The 16,069-nt window shown below is 35.2% G+C and overlaps 1 non-coding gene across 1 annotated transcript; it reads left to right on the top strand.

Moving 5' to 3' along the window:
- Positions 1 to 324: 324 nt before the first annotated feature.
- On the top strand, positions 325 to 431 carry LOC128034223 (small nucleolar RNA R71). The gene has a single exon (XR_008190354.1). It is a non-coding gene; the product is annotated as a small nucleolar RNA R71 (small nucleolar RNA).
- The last annotated feature ends 15,638 nt before the right edge of the window (positions 432 to 16,069 follow it).

Genomic DNA, 16,069 nt, shown 5'->3' with positions numbered 1-16,069 from the left:
GAAACTACTTCAAACAGACATGGTGGCTGAGCTGCAAAATTATTAGTACTATTAGTGATTAATTTTTTTAACATAGAGGAAATAGACGATACTTGAGCCGATAACGAAGTGAGAGATTCAACTTCATGAAATCCAGCTACTCGTCTTCCTGAAGTTGTTCTATTTGTTGGCTATTGATAGTTATTACTCACGATCCTCTCGATGATCTCATAAGTTCCATTATAAGACTAAGACAAAATTGCACCACTCGCGGAAGCATCTACCACCAATCTTGTATGTGCATTGAGACCATTATAGAATGTCTCCAACTAGATACAATGAGGAATCCCATGATGAGGACACTTACAAAGTAACTCCTTGAATTTCTCCCAAGCCTCATACAAAGACTCATCATCCAATTGTTGGAAAGTTGTGTTCTCGTTCCTCAACTTAGCATTTTTGCTAGGTGAGAAATACTTAACAAAAAATCTCTCTACTAATTATTTCCATGTAGATATGAAACTTGGTGGCAATGAATGAATTGAGCCATGCTTGTGCTCGATCTCGCAACGAGTACGGAAACAACTTCAACCTTAGTGCGTCTTCAATCACACCTGGTATCTTGAATCAATCACTCACCTCCATAAACAATCGGAGGTGGAGATGTGGATCTTCTGTGGGTATACCACTAAATTGGCCAACCATTTGTACCATTTGAAACATCACTGATTTCAATTCAAACTGGGTCGCCTCAATATCTGGCCTTCTAATTGCTGGGTTTAACTCACTGAAAAGTGGCACAACATATTGTCTGATGCATGGATCCCTATCATCAGCAATGAAGATAGGATTTCGTACATAATTCGCTTCATTACCTTGGTCTTGATTCTTATTTCCATGGTCCATCTGGACTTGTCTTTGAGCTGTTCGTTCACGTCTTTTTTGTGTGAAAGTTTGCTCAATTTCAGGGTCTACAAGGAGTAAATCGATAATTCGATCTATGCTCATAAACACCTGAATAGAAAATGACAAAAATTAAAAAGAATAAGTTAGTAATGTTAGAAATAAATCAAATTGAAAATAAATAATTTCACAGAAAAAAATGACTATGGTAATAGTTGACAATCCCCGGTAACGACACCAAAAACTTGTAATGCTTGCGTTTGTGCAAGCGTACACAGTCGTTATCAATAATAAGTTAGTATCGAGTTATCGTCGCCATAAAGACTGTATTTGTGCTAAGTCACTTAATTTCTAAAATTATATTAACAATTTGAAAAATAAAAACATAATATAGTTGAGAAGTGGTATAAACTAGATTCAATGATCCCTAATGTAAATTATCCTAATATGCAAACTATATGAATGAAATAGATTTTAGCAAAATTTAACACAATTTGCAATAATTATAACATAAATAAGCTAGGAAAATTAATTTAACTAAACTTAATTTATTATCATCATGCTTAATAATATTCGGAAAAACATTCCATGGCAACTCGATCTTTCATGAGTTTGAAAACCAAATTAGGTCCTTTCGGAATCCTTTACTTAGTAAATATGCATTTTAAAGATCCTTATTTACTAAGGGTCTCTTAGTATTCATGTGAGGTAACAGGGACGTGTTAGGTTTGAAACAATTTAATCACACAAATCTAAAAACCATGCAGATAACAGAGCCTGGTTAGGGTTGTTATGCAACCTACAATTTAATCGGGTTAGGATCTAAATTGATCATGCACATTTCAATTATGCGTCCATTAGCCGTCGTCTAGTTATGATCGCTCAGCTAATTTAGGTGCATTTCAATCACGTATGAACGAAATACAGACTTGATTTTAATTGAAAAATTGATCGATTGAGGTACAAACATTATAAGCATGAATCAAATAAATATTATTTAATCAAAATAATCATCCTAGCTTAAATAAAATTAAGCTATCACTGTTGTAAATATGAACAAAGAACACATAGCAAACATTTTATATTAAATTAAAGAAAAGAAAGATTAAACCCAATTCAGAGTGGCTGTCACCCAAGACTGTGACTGACGAGGCTCCGTCGCTTCTTTGCTTTGCTCCTTTGCTTATGGTTCTCCAAGGTGGCCAACCAAGGGTTCTTTAAGAGGCTAAGTTTTCTTAAAATCCTTATGCAAGAATGATGATAGGCGTGAGGGGGAAAGATAGCTAAGAGAGTTGAGAGAGGAGAGAATGATGAATGAGTGAGGGATGATTGAAAAAGTGAGAAATGAGCTTTTATTTATAGGTAAGGCAAAAGAGCTAGTTTGCTAAAATTAGGGGTGTCCATCCTTTGAAACCTCATCGAAGAGTGGCCGGCCATGAAATGAGGAAATGTTGCTGATTTTTCCCTGATTTTTGGTCAATTTGAATGCCACAACAACTCAGGACTAAGACTCAGTCTCTAGCAAATCTTCATGTAAATCTCTGATTTCTTTAACTCTTCAAAGGCCTTATGTAATTAAACCAAAAAAATTGTTTATAATTAGCCATGTGCAGCCAAAAATTGGGTTGACTTGGTCCCTACTTTGGACAGTTTTGCAATTAGAAGAAAAACTCTCAGACTTGTCAAAAATAGCAGATAGTTTAGAAGACCAAATGAATTAATTTAACCACTTTAATTAGTCAATTTACTTAATTAATTAAACCCAATTTTATTAATGAAATATTTAAAATGAATTATTAAAATTTAACATTATATTTTATTATTTAATTTAATCATGCATGGCCCACTTCATAGCTTAAAAATATAATATGCTTAAATTAGTATAAAGTAAGCCATTTTATGCATGAAAACTATATAACAAAACATAAAATCACATTTAATAATTTCTATATCCTAATTTCATATTTTCACATATTTCATTCATTTATTAAACAATTACTTGGTTTTAACAACAATTTTAAGTAAAAAGGTGATGAATTATATAGGAAAAATCCTATATATTTTTCCATTTACAACAGACATAGGCATTAGATTGATACTTGCCCCTAAATCACATAATGGTTTGTCTACATAATGGTTTCCAATCGAACAGGGTATAGTGAAACTCCTTGGACCTTTTAATTTTGGTGGCAGTTTGACCATCAGCATTACTCTGCACCCTGTAGTAAGTGCAATAGTTTCGAACTCCCATAACCTTCTCTTCTTGGATAGGATATCTTTCTTGAATTTCACATAATTAGACATTTGTTCTAATGCTTCCACCAAAGGTATATTGATGTGTAATTGTTTCAAGACCTCTAGAAATTTATTGAATTGAGCATTTTGTTTCGACTTTTGGAGATGCTAGGGAAAAAGTGGCAGTGGCCTTCCTTCCATTTGTTGAGGTTGTCTTGCCATGGCATTTGTATGGCCTGGAAAGATGAACTTGCTTCTTTATGCTTTTTTCTACTCCCATCTTTGGTAGTATGTTCCACTTCTGGTTCAAAAGTTGTGCTTCCAAGAACTTCAAAACTTTCCTCCTCAAACAAGGCATCATTCACAACTCTTGGCAGCTAAGTGCCACTCCGAAGTGTTAAGGCTTTACATTGTTCTTTTCCTTGAGATCTAGAACTTTCTCTGTCACTAGGCAATGTTCCTTGTTTTCTGGAACGTAATGCAGTGGCAATTTGTCCCACTTGATTCTCTAGAGCTTTTAAGAAAGTTGTCTAGCTCTGAATAATTGCATCATCCTCATCCATATACTCTTTTAATAAAGCTTCCATAGATGATGTTGAACATGAAAAAACTTGTTGCACATTTTTCGCGACATTGGTTGACTATGTCCAGGTGGTACACCAGTCGCATTCTGTCTATTAATAATGCTGGTATTTCCCATTCCTTGATTACTCCAACTAAAAATTGGATGTTGCTTCCACCCTGGATTGTAGGTGTTGGAGTAGGGATTGTTGTTGCTACGATTAAAATTTCCCATGTAATACGCAGAGCCTCAATTGGATGGGCATTTATCAGAAACATTATCTTCTCCACAGTATACACATGTTAGTTCTTCAACCTTCATCTCCTGCACTGTAGAGAGTCTTTTAAGAGTTTTAATCATATTTGTTAAAGATGATACTTGAGTTGTTAACAATGTAATTGTAACGCGTAGGTTTGTGCAAGTGTACACAGTCGTTATCAAGTAAAAAGTAAGTATCGAGTTATCGTCTCCATAGGGATTGTATTTGTTCTAAGTCACTTAATTTGTAAAATTATATTAACAATTTGGTAAATAAAAACACAATATAGGTGAGAAGTGGTGATTAAAATATAAAAGACTAAATGCAATGATCCGTAATGCAAATTATCCTAAATATGCAAACTATATGAATGAAATAGATTTTAGTGAAATTAGACACAATTTTGCAACAATTATAACATAAATAAACTAGGACAATTACTTTAATTAAACTCATTTATTATCAACATGCTTAATAACATTCAGAAAAACATTCCATGGCAACTAGATCTTTCCTGAGTTTGGAAACCACATTAGCTCCTTTCGGAATCCTTTACTTAGTAAATATGCATTTTACTGATCTGTATTTACTAAGGGTTTTTTAACATTAGTGTGGTAACAGGGATGTGTTAGGTTTGAAACAATTTAATCACACAAATATAAAAACCATGCAGATAACAGAGCTTGGTCAGAGTTGTTATGCAACATTACAATTTAATCGGGTCAGGATCTAAATTGAGCATGCACATTTCAATTATGCGTCCATGTAACAGCCCGATTCTAGGCCTAGTCGGAATAGTGGTTTCGGGACCACAAATCCGACGAGGGAAAATATGGTTATTATTATATTTTTATGGTCTACAATTTCACGGAAAATTTTCGTAAAAATTTCGTTCGAAAATTTCGACATTTGGGCACTCAATTTAGTCAAAAGGACTAAACTGTAAATAGTGCAAAACTTGAGTTCTACATCTTAGAGGTGTCTAATTGTTATGAAATTTTAAATTGGAGGTCTTTATGTGGTAATTAGACCATTAGTTAGTTGATGGACAAAAATAGACATAAGAAATGGGTGAAATAGATTTTTTTTTAAATGGGGGCATTTTAGTCATTTGGTTATTAAATAGAATTAAATGGGAAAAAGATGGCAAAATATGCTCATCTTCTTCATGGTGAACGAAATCAGCAAGGGGGAAGCCATATTTAGGGTTTTTAAGCTTTCAAGCTCTATAGTAAGTGATTCTAAGCCCCGTTTTTAATGTTCTTCGTATTTTTGGAGTCCCGGTAACTTGGTTTAGCTTATTCTACCATTAATTCGTGTTAGGGTTCATATTTGGAAAAATATCCATAGGTTAAATGTGTTTATTTTTCTGTTTTATGGTGGAATATGAAGCTAGAGATTATGTTAAATAACTTTTGCTAAGCAATTTTAAGCGAAAACGGGTAAATAGACATAATCGGTAAAAATAATTAATATTCAAAAGTATGTGTTGGAGTGGAATTTGATGTTGCCATAGAAGGAAAAATGTTCAGCATGTTATAAAACTTAAGAATAGGTGATGAAGTTTAATTTCGAGCTTGGGGACAAAAGTGTAATTATGCAAAAGTTTGGGGAAAAATTGTAATTTTCAAAAGTTGGGTGGTGGATTATTTTAATAAATGTGAATATTAAACGAGTTAAATTTGCTATTATAGATCAAGAAAGACGTGAAGAGTATATCAAACGGGAAAAGAAAAGATAGTGGAGTAAAGTGTAAAATTACGATATTTTGCACCGAGGTAAGTAAAACGTGACTTAATGTATTATTTTGATATTATTTGATATATGTTGAGATTTATTTGGAATTAAAATAAATGTTTGGCAATATCCTAAAAATGTTGTTAAATCGGAAAGGTGATAAAGGGTTGCAATATATGGGTTATGGGTTGAACACTCGGAATAAGCCGTAGTATGTTGTATATAAAAGGGTTCTTGTGTCTGATTCCCGATTTATGGGTGGTGCTATGTGCGTGATCCACCATATCTTTGAAATGTGAAAGGGGTTGCTATGTCTGATTCCCCGAGAGGTTGCTAAGTCTTGATTCCCGATTCATTGGTGGTGCTAAGTGCGATATCCACCATATCTTTGAAATAAAAAGGGGTTGCTATGTCTTTGATTCCCAGGGGTTGCTAAGTCTTGATTCCCGATTCAGGTGGTGGTGCTAAGTGCGGGATCCACCAATAACGGCTAACATTCCGAGTGTTCAACGAAAAGTGTGGAAGATGAATATTGCCATAAGGTGGAAAATTTTATGGGGTAAATATTGAGTTGAATACTAAATCGACCCATGTATGAGATGGGAGAAAATATCAAAAGCATAAAAGGAACGATTTAATTATAAACCGTGTTGAACAACAGCAATTGGGTAACTTTGAAAAATCACCATAAATGGTGGAAAATGAATGGGAAGCTGAATAATATATGAAATTGAAGTTGAATGTATCTATTCTCATATGAAAGAAATAGAATAAGCAAAGGAGTTGTATTTTGGAGATATCTGAATTTTATTGAAACAGTATGGATTGATTTCGAGATCCCTGTTCTAACTTTGGAAAATTACCAAAATTGTAAAAAATAATTATGGCATGAAATTTATATCCCGGAATCCTTATTGAGTATATTTTATTAGAAACAAGCGAAACCATTTTTCAAATTTTGTACAGAGAGTTAAGTGAATTTTAGTGAGGAAGGGTCAGAACTATTGGGCAGTGAAACAGGGGAAGGTTTAATGAATAAACTGTAGCTCCAGATAAAAATAAATTAGCGACTATGACGCAGAAAAACAACTTGCTGGAAATTGCCTAAACAATAAAGTTATTCATGAATAAGTTTATATTTTGGTGTAGTTATGGGAGTAATTACTTATTTATCATGTGTTTACTTACTAAGCTATATGCTTACTCGATTTTATTTTTCTGTTGGTTATAGTGACTTCCAACAACTCGAAAATTGGAACGAAGTCAGACAATCATCTACACTTACTACTAGTGTTCCGAAATTTTATGGCATGTATAGACACTTTATGTAATGTGGGATCATCATGTAAATATATGTTATGGTTCCCTTTTAAATGTAGTGTTTATTAATAGTTAAACTATATGTGTGTTTATACAAATGAAATTGGTTGGTATATTGGAATGTGTTCTAAATTTGCAGGAGGTTTAAGCAAAAATAAGTAGGAATGCTGTCGAAATTTTTTAAAAATTTAGTAATACCTCATACTCTGTTATGGTAAGGAATACGGGTAAAGGGGTGTTACATTTTAGTGGTATCAGAGCTACGGTTTAGTCGGTTCTCGGACCAATAAAATACGTGTGGAAGTCAGTCTATACATGCCATAAAATTATTGTGATAGTGTGATGATTTCTGACAATTTAAAATTTTGTTTTATATAGTAAATGGATCTGATCGAAGTGTGGCGGATGATGTTGAAAGTAACGCTGGCTCTCGCAAGGGACCGCAGAGAAGAGAGTAGACATGAGACACATGGACGGGATGAGGCTCGGGAAGCCTTCCTCCGAATGATGAGTGATTGGTATATAGAATATGTCCGTAAATCCGAATGTTCCTCCTCCTCCACCCCTCCTATTCCTCAACCGGTCCCGTAGCTCCACGAGTGCCGAATTGGTGAGATCAAGTAAGCCACTGTTGATAGAATTTGAAAGCATGGGGTGAAGATTTGAGGCCAATGTTGATGATGATCCGGAAAAAGCCGAGTTTTGGCTTGAAAATACTATTCGGTATTTGATGAATTATCTTGCACCCTCAAGAATGTTTGAAATGTCTTTGTGTCTTTATTGAAGGATTCGCATATCGTTGGTGGAAAACATTGATATCGGTGGTTCCAAAAGAAAGAGTTACTTGGGACTTCTTTCGGGAAGAATTTAGAAAGAAATATGTAAGCCAACGATTTATTGATCAAAAGCGCAAAGAGTTTCTCGGGTTGAAACAGGTAGAATGTCCGTAGCGAATATGAGCGGGAGTTTGTTCGGCTTAGTAAATATGCCCAGAATGTGTGCCTCTGGAGGCTATTATGTGTAAAAGATTTGAAGAGGGCTAAATGAAGACATCAGATTGCATGTTGGGATTTTAGAGTTAAAAGAATTTGTGGTGTTAGTTGATCGGACTGTAAAATTCAAGAACCGAGTATAGAAAGAGAAGGGCGAGATGGAATCTCGAGATGTAAGGAAGAGGACAATGGGCGAACATTTCAATCTCATTTGAAGAAGTTTAAAGGGATGGATCCACGACCAACCGGTTCGATTGGGTATTCACGCAGAGACCGAGGGAGGTCGATTCGGAGCTACAACTCGAGCTACCTCTGTAGCAAGTGTGGGCAATGTAGGAAACACCCTACTGAATGTCAACAGGTGGCGGCGACATATTGGTGAGTGTTGGGGATTTAAACGAGCTTGTTTGGTGTGGTTCCCAAGAGCATTATGTAAGAGATTGCCACGAGAGAAGAGAGGAAGAAAATTTGCCAAGAGTGGATCGGGTGATATTGTTAGTAGAGGAGACCGCCGAGAAATGTGGGAAGCAAAGTCGATGGTAAAAGTGTGATGAAAGATGCAATGGAGGATCGAAATTAGGCGCTGCCGGGACTTATGCCATACGTGCTCGAGAGGATGCCTCATCTCCCGATGTGATTACTGGTACATTTTCTCTTCATGATATAGATGTTATTGCTTTGATTGATCCCGGCTCTACTCATTCATATGTATGCATGAAATTGGTATCTAGTAAGAAATTGCTGTTGAAAACACTTGAATATGTAGTTAAAGTATCAAATCCATTAGGCAAGTATGTCTTAGTTGATAAGATTTGCAAGAATTGCCCCGATGATTCAAGGTCACTGTTTCCTGGCTAATTTGATGTTGTTACCATTTGATGAGTTCGATGTTATTTTGGGGATGGATTGGTTGATATTGCATGATGCCAAGGTGAATTGTAGACAGAAAATTCTTGAATTAAAGTGTGAAAATGGTGAAATTCTCCGGATTGAAACAGAGGAGCCGAATAAGTTGCCTATGGTGATTTCGCACATGTCCGCTCGTAAATACTTGAGAAAGGGATGTGAAGTTTATCTTGCTTATGTGTTGAATCTTGATATAATCGGGTCGAAGCTTGAATCGGTCTTAGTGAGTCGTGAATTTCGGATGTATTTCGGAGGAATTGCAGGGTTACCTCAATTAGAGAAGTTGAGTTTTCTATTGATCTGCATTCGCATTTGCACCGATTTCTATTGCACCGTATCGAATGGCTCCGATCGAGTTGAAGGAATTAAAGCTCGATTACAAGAGTTGATGATAAAGGATTTGTGAGACCGAGTTTTTCTCCTTGGGGTGCTCTGTGTTATTTGTGAAAAGAAGGACGGCTCTATGAGACTTTGTATTGACTATCGTCACTCAATAAGGTGACCATAAAGAACAAGTATCCTTTGCCGAGAATTGATGATTTGTTTGATCAATTAAAAGGGCACAAGTGTTCTCCAAGATCGATCCGAGGTCCGGTTACTATCGGTTGAGAGTTAAAGAGTCGATGTGCGAAAACCGCCTTTAGAACGAGGTATGGACACTATGAATTTCGGTAATGCCTTTTGGGTTGACTAATGCTCCAATATTTTATGGACTTGATGAACCGAATTTTTCAAATTGTACTTAGACAAGTTCGTGGTGGTGTTCATAGATGATATTTTAATCTATTCTCGGGATGAATCGGAACATGCGAAACATTTGAGAACGTGTTGCGATTCTAAGAGAAAAGAAATTGTATGCTAAATTCAAAAAAAGTGAGTTTTGGCTTCGTGAGGTTGGATTCTTGGGACATATAGTTTCAAGTGAAGGTATTCGAGTTGATCCAAGCAAAATTTCAGCAATTGTTGATTGGGAGCCACCAAAGAATGTGACCAAGTTAGAAGCTTCTGGGCTTAGCTGGGTATTACTGACGGTTTGTCAAGGATTCTCGATGATTGCTTCTCCTATGACTAAGTTCTGCGAGAAGAATGTCAAGTTTGAATGGACCGATAAATGTCAACGAGTTTTGAAAAGTTGAAGGCATTATTGATGAGGCGCCGGTGTTGGTGCAACTGAGTCCGGAAGGAGTTTGTAATTCTGATGATGCATCGTTGAATGGCCTTGGGTGTGTGTTAATGCAAGAGGGCAAAGTAATAGCTTATGCTTGAGGCAGTTGAAACCGCATGAGAAGAATTATCCGACGCATGATTTAGAATTGGTCGCCATTGTTTTTGCTTTAAAAATTTGGCGTCATTATTTGTATGGTGAAAAGTGCGAATCTTCACCGATCATAAGAGTTTGAAATATTTGATGAGTCAAAAGACTTGAATTTGCGGTGACGAAGATGGCTCGAGCTAATCAAAGACTATGAGCTAGTGATTGATTATCACCGGGAAAGCTAATGTGGTTCTTGATGCCTTGAGCGAAAAATCTTTATTTGCTTTGAGAGCTATGGGTGCGATGTTAACTTTATCGATGATGGCTCAATGTTGGTTGAATTGAGAGCTAGACCGTTATTTCTTCACAAATTCGGGAATCTCAAAAGAATGACGATGAAATTGCAAGCCAAGAAAGCTCGATGTGAAGCGGTGTTGACTCAGATTTTCAAATTGGTTCGGATGATTGCACGATGTTCGGGGACGAAATATGTGTACCGAGAAATGATGAGCTAATTCGGACTATTTTAGGTGAGGCACACAGTGGTGATTTATCATCCATCCGGGTAGTGTGAAAATGTACAATGATTTGAGGAAGTTGTATTGGTGGTAGGGCATGAAAAAGGATATCTCGAATTTGTAACAAAATGTTTAATCATCAACAAGTGAAGGTTGAGCATCAAGTGCCATCGGGTTTACTTCAACCGATAACGATTCGAGAATGGAAGTGGGACGATATCACGATGGATTTCGTGACGAGATTGCCTTTAATCCAAAGAAGAAAGATGCTATTTGGGTAATTGTGGATAGATTGACAAAGTCACCCATTTTATTCGATACGCATTGATTATTCACTTGACGAGTTGGCGGAATTATATGTTCTTTGAAATAGTGAGACTACATGGGGTGCCTAAATCTATTATATCGGATAGAGATCCGAGATTTACTTGAGGTTTTGGATAAAGTTACGGAAGCTTTGGGTGCGAAATTGAATTTCAATCGCATTTCATCCATAAACCGACGGCAATCGAAAGGGTGATTCAAGTTTTGAAGACATGCTCCGGTGTTGTATTTTAGAAATGAAGGACAGTTGGGAGAAATATCTACCACTGGTTGAATTTGCTTATAATAATAGTTATCAGTCAAGTATACAAATGGCACCGTATGAAGCATTATATGGGCGTAAATGTAGAACCCCTTTATATTGGACTGAACTCGGTGAGAATCGGATTCATGGAGTCGACCTGGTGAAAGAAACTGAAGAAAAGGTGAAAATAATCCGTGATTGCCTAAAAGCTGCCTCAGATCGGCAAAAGTCGTATGCGGATTTAAAGAGAAAAGAAATTGAGTTTCAAGTGGGTGATAAAGTGCTCTTGAAAGTATCCCCATGGAAGAAGATTCTGAGATTTGGTCGTAAAGGCAAACTAAGTCCACGTTTTATTGGACCATATGAAGTTACCGAGAGAGTTGGCCCTGTAGCATATCGGTTAGCTTTACCGCCAGAGTTGGAAAAGATACATAATGTATTTCATGTGTCGATGTTGCGACGTTATCGTTCGGATCCTTCACATATAGTTTCTCCTACAGAGATTGAGGTTCGACCAGATATGACTTATGAATAAGAACCCATAAAGATTTTGGCTCGGGAGGTCAAACAGTTAAGAAATAAAAGTGTAGCCTTAGTGAAAGTGTTGTGGCAAAAACATGGAATGGAAGAGGCTACGTGGGAACCGGAGGAAATTATGAGGAAACAGTACCCAAACATCTTTTCCGGTAAGATTTTCGGGGACGAAAATCCCTAAGGGGGGAGAGTTGTAACAGCCCGATTTTGGGCCTAGTCGGAATAGTGGTTTCGGGACCACAAATCCGACGAGGGAAAATATGGTTATTATTATATTTTTATGGTCTACAATTTCACGGAAAATTTTCATAAAAATTTCGTTCGAAAATTTCGACGTTTGGGCACTCAATTTAGTCAAAAGGACTAAATTGTAAATAGTGCAAAAGTTGAGTTCTACATCTTAGAGGTGTCTAATTGTTATGAAATTTTAAATTGGAGGTCTTTATGTGGTAATTAGACCATTAGTTAGTTGATGGACAAAAATAGACATAAGAAATGGGTGAAATAGATTTTTTTAAATGGGGCATTTTAGTCATTTGGTTATTAAATAGAATTAAATGGGAAAAAGATGGCAAAATATGCTCATCTTCTTCATGGTGAATGAAATCAGCAAGGGGAAGCCATATTTAGGGTTTTAAGCTTTCAAGCTCCATAGTAAGTGATTCTAAGCCCGCTTTTAATGTTCTTCGTATTTTTGGAGTCCCAGAACTTGGTTTAGCTTATTCTACCATTAATTAGTGTTAGGGTTCATATTTGGAAAAATATCCATGGGTGAAATGTGTTTATTTTGCTGTTTTATGGTGGAATATGAAGCTAGAGATTATGTTAAACAACTTTTGCTAAGCAATTTTAAGCAAAACGGGTAAATAGACATAATCGGTAAAATAATTAATATTCAAAAGTATGTGTTGGAGTGGAATTTGATGTTGCCATAGAAGGAAAAATGTTCAGCATGTTATAAAACTTAAGAATAAGTGATGAAGTTTAATTTCCGAGCTTGGGGACAAAAGTGTAATTATGCAAAAGTTTGGGGCAAAATTGTAATTTTCAAAAGGTGGGTGGTGGATTATTTTAATAAATGTGAATATTAAACGAGTTAAATTTGCTATTATAGATCAAGAAAGACGTGAAGAGTATATCAAGCGGGAAAAGAAAAGATAGTGGAGTAAAGTGCAAAATTACGATATTTTGCACCGAGGTAAGTAAACACGTGACTTAATGTATTATTTTGATATTATTTGATATATGTTGAGATTTATTTGGAATTAAAATAAATGTTTGGCAATATCCTAAAAATGTTGTTAAATCGGAAAGGTGATAAAGGGTTGCAATATATGGGTTATGGGTTGAACACTCGGAATAAGCCGTAGTATGTTGTATATAAAAGGGGTTCTTGTGTCGATTCCCGATTTATGGGTGGTGCTATGTCGTGATCCACCATATCTTTGAAATGTGAAAGGGGTTGCTAAGTGCTGATTCCCGATTCATTGGTGGTGCTAAGTGCGATATCCACCATATCTTTGAAATAAAAGGGGTTGCTATTCTTTGATTCCCAGGGGTTGCTAAGTCTTGATTCCCGATTCAGATTGGTGGTGCTAAGTCGGGATCCACCAATAACGGCTAACATTCCAGTGTTCAACGAAAAAGTGTGGAAGATGAATATTGCCATATGGTGGAAAATTTTATGGGGTAAATATTGAGTTGAATACTAAATCGACCCATGTATGAGATGGGAGAAAATATCAAAATGCAAAAGGAACGATTTAATTATAAACCGTGTTGAACAACAACAATTGGGTAACTTTGAAAAATCACCATAAATGGTGGAAAATGAATGGGAAGCTGAATAATATATGAAATTGAAGTTGAATGTATCTATTCTCATATGAAAGAAATAGAATAAGCAAAGGAGTTGTATTTTGGAGATATCTGAATTTTATTGAAAGCAGGGCTGGATTGATTTTGAGATCCCTGTTCTAAGTTTGGAAAATTACCAAAATTGTAAAAAATAATTATGGCATGAAATTTATATCCCTGGAATCCTTATTGAGTCTATTTTTATTAGAAACAAGCGAAACCATTTTTCAAATTTTTTACAGAGAGTTAAGTGAATTTTAGTGAGGAAGGGTCAGAACTATTGGGTAGTGAAACAGGGGAAGGTTTAATGAATAAAATGTACTAATTGGCTGGGTTAAAAATTCTTAAATTTTTATGCTGAAATGGTATATGAGTCTAGTTTCAGGGAAAATTTACGGAACTCAATTTGGAGCCCTGTAGCTCCAGATAAAAATAAATTAGCGACTATGACGCAGAAAAACAGCTTGCTGGAAATTGCCTAAACAATAAAGTTATTCATGAATAATTTTATATTTTGGTGTAGTTATGGGAGTAATTACTTATTTATCATGTGTTTACTTACTAAGCTATATGCTTACTCGATTTTATTTTTCATTGGTTATAGTGACTTCCAACAACTCGGAAATTGGAACAAAGTCGGACAATCATCTACACTATCCTTCACATTTGGGGTGTTTTACTACTAGTGTTCCGAAATTTTATGGCATGTATAGACACTTTATGTAATGTGGGATCATCATGTAAATATATGTTATGGTTCCCTTTTAAATGTAGTGTTTATTAATAGTTAAACTATATGTGTGTTTATACAAATGAAATTGGTTGGTATATTGGAATGTGTTCTAAATTTGCAGGAGGTTTAAGCAAAAATAAGTAGGAATGGTGTCGAAATTTTTTAAAAATTTAGTAATACCTCATACTCTGTTCCGGTAAGGAATACGGGTAAAGGGGTGTTACAGTCCATTAGTCGTTGTCTGGTTAAGATCACTCAGCTAATTCAGGTGCATTCCAATCACGCATGAATGAAATACAAACTTGATTTTAATTGAAAACATGATCGATTGCGGCACAAACATTATAAACAAAATTAAGCTAACATTGTTGTAAACAAGAACAAAGAACACATAGAAAACATCTTAAGATTAAATCAAAGAAAAGAAAGATTAAACCCAATTCAAAGTGGCTATCACCCAAGACTCTGACTGACGAGGCTCATTCGCTTCTTTGCTGATGATTCTCCAAGGTGGCCAACCAAGGGTTCTTGAAGAGGCTAATTTTGCTAAAAATCCTTATGCAAGGATGATGATAGGCATGAGGGGGAAATATAGCTAAGAAAGTTGAGAGAGAAGAGAATGATGAATGAGTGAGGGATGATTGAAAAAGTGAGAAATGAGCTATTATTTATAGGTGAAGTAGGGGAGCTAGTATACTAAAAATAGGAGTGTTAATCTTTTGAAACTTCTTCCAATGATGGCCGACCATGAATTGAGGAAATGTGGCTGATTCTGCTTGATTCTTGGTCAATTTGAGTGTCACCACAACTCAGGACTAAGACTTGGTCAGCAGCAAATCTTCGGGAAAATCTCTGATTTCTTTAACACTCTAAAAACCTTGTGTAATTAAACCAAAAATTGATTTATTATCAGTCATGTGCAGCTAAAAATTGGGTTGACTTGGTCTGTAATTTGGGCAGTTTTGCAATTAGAAGAAAACTCTCAGACCTGTCCACAAATTGTAATAGTTTAGAGGACCAAATAATATAATTTTATCCACTTCAATTAATTAATTTACTTAATTAATTAAAACCCAATTTATTAATGAAATATTTAAAATGAATTATTAAATATAACTTTATATTTTATTATTTAATTTAATCATGCATTTCCACTTTATAGCTTAAAAAATAACATGCTCAAACTAATATAAAATAAGCCATTTTATGCATGAAAACTATATAATAAAGCATAAAATCACATTTTAATAATTTCTATGTCCTAATTTCATATTTTAGCATAGTTCATTAATTTATTAAACAATTACTTGGTTTTAACAACAATTTTAAGTTAAAAGGTGATGAATTATATAGGAAAACTCCTATATATTTTTCAGTTTACACACCCCTTAACTTATATCATTGCTCCTCCTGAGTAATGTTCATGCACAACACAAGGTCTTGCTAAGGGAAATTTTGCTAAGAGTGTAAGTAGCATCAATCTTCATCTCATAATCATGCATCAATAAATTCATGCTAATAGATCTTCTTTATTAACAAGTAACTCATATACAAAAATTTTGAAAATTTTATTTCTAAGTTTCAAGATATGCCAACATGAATCATAGTTTGCATGTATGTCACAACCATAGATAATATTCGTCATTCAACAAAATTTCTCATCAGTCAAGCAAAAAAATCATAAGGCTTATTTATGATTTTCATATGTTAA

This window comes from Gossypium raimondii, chromosome 10 (genome assembly GCF_025698545.1).
Source record: "Gossypium raimondii isolate GPD5lz chromosome 10, ASM2569854v1, whole genome shotgun sequence".
NCBI classification, from domain to species: domain Eukaryota; kingdom Viridiplantae; phylum Streptophyta; class Magnoliopsida; order Malvales; family Malvaceae; genus Gossypium; species Gossypium raimondii.
The sequence above is the reverse complement of the archived record's forward strand: the minus strand, read 5'-3'. Positions and strand labels throughout refer to the sequence as shown.